Source organism: Carlito syrichta, unplaced genomic scaffold (genome assembly GCF_000164805.1).
Source record: "Carlito syrichta isolate Samal-C Ts95f unplaced genomic scaffold, Tarsius_syrichta-2.0.1 Scaffold304099, whole genome shotgun sequence".
NCBI lineage: Eukaryota > Metazoa > Chordata > Mammalia > Primates > Tarsiidae > Carlito > Carlito syrichta.
In genome coordinates, this window is record NW_007248195.1 from 282,056 (window position 1) to 291,380 (window position 9,325).

The following is a 9,325-nucleotide window of genomic DNA, read 5'->3' on the forward strand; positions in this document are numbered from 1 at the left end:
AATAAGTAATATAAGTAATATAAGCAATATATATAAGCTATATATAAGCAATATAAATAATATAAGTAAAATATATAAACAATATATAAGTAATATAAATAATATAAGTAATATGTAAGTAATATAAGTAAAAGTATATAAGTAATAAGCAAAAGAATATCTCATTACAGTCTTGTTTTAACTGTGGTCAAGTCAGACACATTAACAGAGATTGTCCGGCTAGCAAGGTATGGCCGACTTACACGGCATACCATCACCACTTACTGGGGCTACTCGACCAAAAACCTTATGTCCCAAATGCCAAAAAGGCTTTCATCGGGCTAGAGAATGCCTATCTAAATTTCATAAAAACGGCACTCCTTTAAATCAACAGAAAGCCACCCTGGCTCAGAAAAACTTCCAGTGGGGCCAGCCCCAGCCCCACATGACAATAGGGGCACAGCCACCGCCATGAATCCATTCGTTCCTTTTGCTCCATCGCAGAGGTCATCCAAGCCACCCTAGGGCGTACAGGACTGAACTTGTGTTCCTCCACCACTACAATATTAACTCCAGACGTTCCGGTGACCCCAATTCCTATGGGAGTAAAGGGCCCTCTCCCGGAAGGAATAGTGGGTATAATATTAGGCAGAAGTTCCTTGTCTTCGCAAGGAATTTCCATTATTTATGGAGTGATGGATTTGGATTACACAGGAGAAATCCAGATGCTTGTTGCTCCCGCTAGCAAAACAGTGCTGAGAATAGCCCAGTTGCTGCTCTTGCCTTATCACAAAGCAGGTAAAACTTTAACCTGCTTAGAGGTGACTCTGGATTTGACTCTAGCGATGTTGCTTTTTGGGTTCAGGAAGTTACTAACTGTAGACCTCTAAAAGATTTCTTTATACAAGGAGTTAAAATTACAGGCTTGTTAGACACAGGAGCCAATGGTTCTTGTATTGCTGGAAAGGATTGGTCTGCCTCGTGGCCAACTCATATGGCATCTTCGGGACTTATAGGCATTGGTCGAGTACCCTCAGTAGCCAAAGTTCACAGATTTTAAATTGGACAGATAGTAAGATTTCAGGAACCTTTTGCTCGTATGTTATTCCATCTATCACCTTTACATTATGGGGAAGAGAGATTCGTTCACAAATGGGCATGCTTTTGTCTAGCCCCAATGATAAAGTCTCAGCACAAATGCTGCAGATGGGCTATGACCTCTTTAAGGGACTTGGTAAAGACAGACAGGGAATACAAAAACCTATTCTAGTGAATGAAAAAACAAGCTGAGCTGGCATTGGCTATTCAAATTTACCCTATAGGCCATTGTTGTTAAGGTTGCATGTCAATAAGCCAGTTTTAGGTAAAACAATGGCCTATACCATCTAAGAAACTTAAGGCAGCAAAAGATTTGGTGCAACAGCAGTTAAAAGCTGGCCTATAATTGTCATAAAGAAAAAATAAATAAAACAGAAATACTTAGAGTTATGCATAATGTGAAAATGTAGATGTATTCTGCTTTAAATTAATAAGAAAGAACTTGAAAAATATGTTGACAGGTATTTGGAGGATAGTAATGCACAAAGAATTTTTTTACATATTATTCAGTATAAAATTAAATAGGATTTTATTTTGTGTATTTAAGTTACAATTTTTCTCATACAAATTTACCTTATCCACAACTTTATATACAGTATATTAATTGATTAAGGCAGGGAGGAAACTGAGAACTAAGAGGATTAATGAGCATGAGAAAATCAGTGGGAAAACTTTCAAACTGAGTATGAAAGCCTACAGATTCTAAATATTACTGTGGAAAAATTTATGCTGTCTGATGACTGTAGTTCTATCATCTCATTTTAAAAGTATACCCTTGAATCCTCAGTCAAAATAAGTATTGTTAGTGCCATGGAGAATGAATTGATAAGGAAGCAATTTTATAACTCTAGGGCATGAAGAGGGGTTTGGATCAGACGCAGCCTCATCACTGATCTCTTTGGAGTTCTTCCTGGTCCTTTTCTGGCCACATCCTTTGTCCCATGACTGGATCAGGGTGGGGGGTGGGGGTGTCTGGAACTCAGCACTCGTAAAGTCCCTCCAAAGTTTGTGCTTTCAGGATATTCCCTCTGGGTCACGATCACCCTCTGAGTAGTTGATCCGCCAGTCACAGAGATCGGGTCTGTTGCTCCATGGTGAGCCAGTCGGAGCACTTTCCTGCCCTGCCTTCAAGATGGTGATGGGGTGCCTCTCTTGTCGTCTTCCGTGGGACTTTACCTCTAGACTCCCTCCACAGCCCCTGCTGCCAGTGCCCTGCTGGGCGCTGAAGTGGTGAGGCAAAGCCAGGAGCCAGCAGTCTCTCTTCTGCTGCAGTGGTGAGAGAGAGCCTAGGGTGATATTTTTTCCCTGCTGCTTTTGTCCGTTTTTAAAAAATTAATGGCACTTGGCTTCTGTGACCTGGGAAGAGCCAGGGACAAAGCAGAAAAGTTGCAGCACCAGCTGTTGCACCAGGGGCCCAGCCACTTGCTCACGAGTCCCCACTCAGACAGTCTCTCCCAGCATTTTCATCCCAGGGAGAGTTTGTTCATTTAATGAAAGAAAAAGATAATGGTGCTCAGCTTCTGCGTACCAGGAATTGCTAGGATTCAAACCCAGCAACTGTGGCACCGGCTGCTGCACCAGGAGAGCCCTGGCCGTTGGCTCCCTAGCCCTCACTCAGTCACTCACACGCCCACTCGCTCACCAGCATGGATACAACATTTTCCAGACACTCACTCACTCACACAGGGATTCGCATAATCCAACTGGCTCAGCTGCCATCTTCCTGACCTCCCATTTTATTTTCTTATTAAGTCAAGAACTCTCACCTTTTCACATAAGGGAGGCACTTTATGGCTTCTCTTTGACATATCTGAATTGCCAACATCACTCCACTGGTAGATAAAATAAGGGCGGCTTGAACACAAGCACTGTGATACTGCGACAGTCTGATAGCCCAGACAACTGCTGCGTGAGTAATGGGCAGGTGGTGCCTACAGCTTGGATAAGCTGGACAAACAGATGATACACATTCCAGGCAGGATGGAGTGGAATGGTGTAAGATTTCTTCACACTGTTCAGAACAGCTTGCAATGTAAAACTAATAAATTGTTTACTCTGGAATTTTTCATTTAATATTTTCAGACCACAGTTGACTACAGGTAACTGAAATCACCAAAACCAAAACTACCTATAAGGGAACACTACTGTATCTTCTTTTCTCTTCCTCTGCCTTCCCTTTATCTGCACTATCTCAGTCTTCTTCTGACTGTGGAAGACAGACAATCTCTATCCACATTGCATAATGACAGTGTTCTGAATTGCAGTTCAAATGGATCACCAAAGCTATTTCCAAGGCTGTTAAACCATACAACTTCAGGTGTCAACATTCACATAGAATGCAATGCAGCACTGCTTCCAGAGATATGTAGAGCAGGGATTCCCGGTCCATCCACACTACCTTACACAGCCCTTCTGCTGAAAAAAAAAGAGCCTCTAGCCGTTATATTATAAAGCACTTTCAGAGATATCCTATGCAAGTCTTATCATCATATAGAGGCTAAATCCATTTTGTACTTGAAAGGGGTCAGAGAAGAAACATGACTCAGCAAGATCAGGCAACTAGTTAGTATCAAGGCCAGAACTAGAACCCAGGTCTCCTGCCTTCCTGGTTGGTGGTCTCTCCATCAGAGTACATGGCATTGACTGAGCAGGAATTCAGGTTCCTCCTGTGGATCAGAGCAAGCCTCACTACCTGTTCTTGGATCTGACCTTCATTGACTGTGTCCTCTGAGACTTTGAGCTAAGTAGCAATATTCTCACTACCTTTGTCACCACCAGATTTTGCTTTCCTTTATATAAACTCACTGGCAAGAAAAGCATTACAGAAACAGGGATATTCACAGGGATATTCACAGGATATAACAGGGATATAAACAGGGATATTCACAGGATAATTTGGGTTTGTAGTTTAGTGAAGGCTATGACAAAAAAATCAATTATTACTTTTTACTAAATGCCATGAGGACACAGAGAAATTAACTTCCCAGAAGATGACATTATTTTATCTTTTTGAAGATATCTGCCAGGGGTGGTGGTAATCCCAGCACTTTGGGAGGTGGAGGCGAGAGGATAGCCTGAGCACAGGGGCTCAAGACCAGCCCGGGCAACTTAGTGAGACCTCATCTCTATAATAAATCAAAAAATTAGCCGGGTATGTGGCACACACCTGCAGTTCCAGCTACTTGGAAGGCTGGGGCAGAAGGATAGCCTGTGCCCAGCAGGTCAAGACTGCAGTGTCCATGAGCATGCCACTGCACTCCAGCCTGGGCAACAGAATAAGACTTCAGCTCCATAAATACGTAAATAAATAAAAAGATATCTGTTAGCAAGGAGATAGGCAAAGTGAGGCTGGATGAATAAGTAAAGGTTGAACAAGGGAAACATGATTGGGGGAAGTAGAAAAAGATGCAAAAATTGCATTCTAGGCAGAGCAAAAACAAAGATGGAGAAGAGCAGAATATCATAATGCTATGATCAGATGTAGTGATCAACTGTAAGTTGTGCCTAGTGGGAGGAAGGGAATATGTTGGAGAAAGATCAAAAGTGAGGATAGGGAAAATAGAAATCAGATTTTGAAACAAAATCTTTCATGTTATTTTAAGTTTTTTGATTTAGTCTAAGGTGATGAAAGCCACTAAAAAACTTACAAAGTAAGTGACATGATTAGATTTGGCTTTTGGAAAGATTATTCTGGCAGAGAAATGAGAGATGGACTGAGTAGGGAACCAGTGAGCTAAGGAAAATAATTTAAGAATCTACCACAGAAACCTAGGGAAATAGACTAGAAATAAGATGAGGGCAGTGGGAATGAAGGGGAGGAAGAGTGGGATTTTGAGATATTTAGGAGGTAAATTGGGTAAGCCTAGGGCCAACTAGACATGTGACTGAGGGGGGAATAAAGGGATAAGAAAAATAAAGAAACATACAGCAACTTCAGGTTTTTTCCTGGGTGACTTGGACAATCATGTCTTTATCAAAACCAAGTATGGTAGGAATAGCAAGTTCAAAGGCAAATTTTTTTTAAATTTTCAAATATTTTCAAAAAGGAAAAATAACGACTCATGCGAATGCAAGATAAATGTGTTTTAAAAATTTATTCAACTCATTGATTAATAAAAATATCAGCAATAGGGTTGAACTGGTCCAAAAACCATTTGAGAAACTAGTTTAAATATAGACAACTTGAATAGATTGTTATCTCTGAGATTATTGGTTCCACTGGAAAGAAATTACTTGTATCTTTACCCAACATGTAAGGTAATCTCTGCCCCTGCAGAGTGGTAAATTAGCCCTGTAAATAGGAAGTCAAGAGCAACATTGTACTTAAAGAATATCTGGATATATTGTTTGCCATATTTTCAGACTCTGAACAACTTGATGAGTTCAGACTTGGACATGATAAATTTGAGGTACTTCTGAAATACAAAAAAAAAGTTCATGTCGTAGTCAGTTTTTTGTTGCTATAGCAGAACACCACAGACTGGGTACTTTGGGGTTTATTTCTTCCGGAATCTCTATCCTGTTCCATTGGTCTGTATATCTGTTCTTGTACCAATACCAGGCTGTTTTGATTACTATAGCCTTACAGTAAAGTTTGTAAGTCTGGAAGTGTGATACTGCCTGCTTTGTTTCTTTTGCTAAGGATTGTTTTGGCTATTCATGGTGGTTTATGTTTCCATATGAATTTCGGTATCGTCATTTCCAGGTCTGAGAAGAATTATGATGGTAATTTAATGGGTATTGTGTTGAATCTGTAGATTGCCTTTGATAGGATGGACATCTTAACAAATTATTATGATCCTATAAGAGGAATCGGCAAATTGGGAACCCCTAGTGGGAAACTGTCAGGGGAGGGAGGGTGGGATTGGCAGTTGAGGGAAACTGCTAGGGGAGAGGGGGCATACCTCATCAAAAAGGGTACCTGCATGATCAATGTTTATATACCTAACCCTGAATTGTACCCCACATCTTTATAATTAAAAAAATTGTTTTTAATATTTCTTACAGTTCTGGAGGCTGGAGAGTCAAGGATAAAGGGGTCACATCTTTATTCTGTCATAACATGGCAGAGAACATCACATAGCAAGAGGGCAAGAACCTGCCATCTCAGGTCTCTCTTTCTCTACTTATAAAGCCACCAGTTCCATCATGGGGGCCTCACCCTGATGACTTCATCTAATCCTAATTACCTCCCCAAGCCCACACCTTTTAGTACTGTCACAATGGCACTTAAATTCCAACATGAGTTAACTAGATATATGAATTTGAGAATAGAGGATTTGGGATTCAAGGATTACTTATAATAGGTGAAGGCATGAGAACTGATGATAACTCACCCAGGGAAAGAATGCAAAAATTAGAAGCTGAAGTCAAAAAGAAACTCAGAAACACTAATATTTAATGATTGATCAAGGAAAATATATCCAGAAAGGAGAAAGCATATTGATTGAAGAAAGAAAGTTGCAAATAGAAGCCAAGTAAACTTGTTCTTAAGATGGAGAGTGTAGTCTTCAGTAACATATACCATAAAATATCTGGTAGGAAGGAGAATGCAGATATCATTATATCTGAGAATAGATAATGATTACTAACCTTGATAAGAGTATTACATTTGTATGACAGAGCTGTAAAATATTAATGTGAGAACTATATAGGAAATGGGAAAAGAAAGTAGGTGAAGGAGTCAAGAGACTTCTAGGGAGTGTTTAGGGTTTTTTTTTTCCCCTAAGATGAGGGAAGTTTAAGAATGTTTCCTCAAGGGAAAGAATCAATAGAATGAAAAAGTCCAGAGTTCAAGAGGGAAGGGATAATGGTGGTGTTGGGGCACTGGAGAATTGGGATGAATTGACATCAGAAGCAATAAGGGAGTGTTCCAGATATTTGTCTGAAATTAGAGGAAAGGAAAAATGATAGGTGAGAATTCAGTTAAATTGGTCATCTGGAAAGGAAGTCAAGGAAATATCTCCCTATTGGTTTCCCTCCTTCTCCTCCTTCTCTATCTTCTCCTCCTCCTCCTCCTCCTTCTTCTTCTTTTCTCTCTCTCTCTCTGTCATAGAGTCAAGGTTTCACCATGTTGCTCAGACTCGTTTCAAACCCCTGGCCCTGGGTTCTGGCAATCCTCTAGTCTCTGCCTCCCCAAGTGGTTTCTCTTTTTTTCCTCTGGGGTCATCACTAAAAAGTGTGAGACAAGGGAAAATAGTAAAGGTTTGAGAATTTCACTATGGAGAAAAACTGAGAGAAATATTGATTAACTGATATGTGTTGGTAGTTGAGCAGGTGAGTAACGGTATGCTCAGCTCAAGGTACAGAGCATGAGCTGGTGGTGGTATGGTGATATTCTCCAACAGAGTTCAGCAATCCAGACAAAGGAATATAAAAGAATACAAATAAAAGTATAAACATATACTTGTACAAGTATAGACATATACTTTTGTAAATATTAAAGAATAAGAGGTGAGCTCTTCCAGGAATTATACCTCATGACAAGAAGAACAGAAAGCCTAAGTCACATGACATTTTGCTGCTACTACTGCTGATGATGTTAAATATTATTATACAGTAGTGAGAAACATATCCACAGGTAGGGTATGAAAGTTCCTACCAATCTCAGAACTTAAGATGGTTTTTGTTTTTTGTTTTAATTCCCATTGCAGGCTTTCTCCACCACCACAACATCATGTGCTCTGACAGCAGTGGCTTCCTAGAAGAGCCTAATTCCCACCTCTTCTTGCAGAAAGTTGTACTGCCCCCAACACCCAGCCCCTGCTCCTTGACTCTCCAAACCCCTGAACAAAGTGAGAGAAAGGCAACACGGGATGTGGGAAAGAAGAACAGATTGAGTGACTTGGAATCCACATCCTGACGCTGTCACAAATTGCATGCACAGAGAAAGACATTGGGCATGTCATTTTATTTCTCTACTGTTGGTTTCTACTACTGTATGGGTTTTGGAAGACATGATATGGAATGTAGTAACTGAACAGACAAATTTTCTCCCAAGCTTTGACACTGCTGAATGCACTTGCAGGATTTAATGATGACTAAGTTTGGGAGACAAGGGCTGCTACTGGAATATTCTCGAGGAGTTCAAGCTAAGAGAGGAAAATGAAATCTCACCTTCTGGCTCTAAAACCATGGTATAACCTGCAGTGAAATTCCCACTGAACTTCTATTCATCCCTTTGTGCTAATTCAATTCTAGAAAATCTCCCACAACATCAGAATCCTATTTTTCTTCTTAAAATCTCATCCGAGGGGATCTACTTTGAGCCTTCCTCTTAAATCCAGCTTTTTTCTCTACCTTAAAGTTTGTATCTTGATTTAAATAAAAAAGAGATGAGTGAGATTCAGAATTCCTCCTCTTAGCCATCGCAAAAATTACACACTATTTCTGCTGGTGAAAAATAACACAAATAAAAATATTTTTTTAACCATATAATGTTTTTAAAGGTAATTAACAGCTATAGTTTGCTTTGGAGAGAATATTTATTTTGTCAGCAAACAGGACTTGAACTCGTTCAATGCTCTGCTAAGCAGCATGTGGTACAAAGTGTCTTGGACACATTTCTCCTCCCAGAAAATGTCAATAGAATGGAAGAGGTAAGAAATACATGTTTACAGAGATGTACTATACTATTGTCTAATAAATTGTAAGCTAGCAGAGACCAGAAGAGAGGGATTTGAGAGAATTTGAGGGAAGTCATAACCAAGAGTGTCATTTAAAAAAAAAAATTACACTGGATACAACGAGCAGACAGAAGTTGATTTTATTCTGATACTACTGGGAGAGAAGGTACAAACTGGGAGAGAAGGTACTGGGAGAGAAGGTACAAACTGAGTCTGGATACCCAGGTAGGTAGAGACAAAGGACTTTTAAAGAGCTGAGTTGGAAGGAATTTTAATCATTTGTGTTCACAAACTGGCCATACCCAAAGGAAAAATAGACTTTCTTCTCTTTTTGTGATAGACCATAGTTTTACAACCTGAGAGAACTCCCCTCGCCGCCCCAAGCCCCTACCCACCCCTTCCACAGAAGCTGGAACATGTGGGCACTACCTTCCTTGATGTTTACCTTTCAAAGAGATGGTTTTCAGGTCCTAAAAAATGACGTTTCGCAGTTGTAAAATGGGAAAGAGACTGGGAAAAGATCTGCATCTCAAAAAAACAGAGAAAGGACTTACAATAAATGTTTTAAAGTAAATGCTCTTAGGTAGGTCAAGGGCCTAGAATCAAGAAGAACCCTGTTTAGT

The 9,325-nt window shown here is 40.0% G+C and overlaps 1 protein-coding gene across 1 annotated transcript in view; it reads left to right on the forward strand.

Moving 5' to 3' along the window:
• The window catches only part of TESPA1 (thymocyte expressed, positive selection associated 1), a 48,889-nt gene extending 41,079 nt beyond the window's left edge, over positions 1-7,810 (forward strand). Inside the window, exon 11 of the mRNA XM_008059461.2 lies at positions 7,731-7,810. The gene's annotated coding sequence lies outside the window, so the exon portion shown is untranslated. The remainder of the gene's footprint in view (positions 1-7,730) is intronic.
• Positions 7,811-9,325: the final 1,515 nt, after the last annotated feature.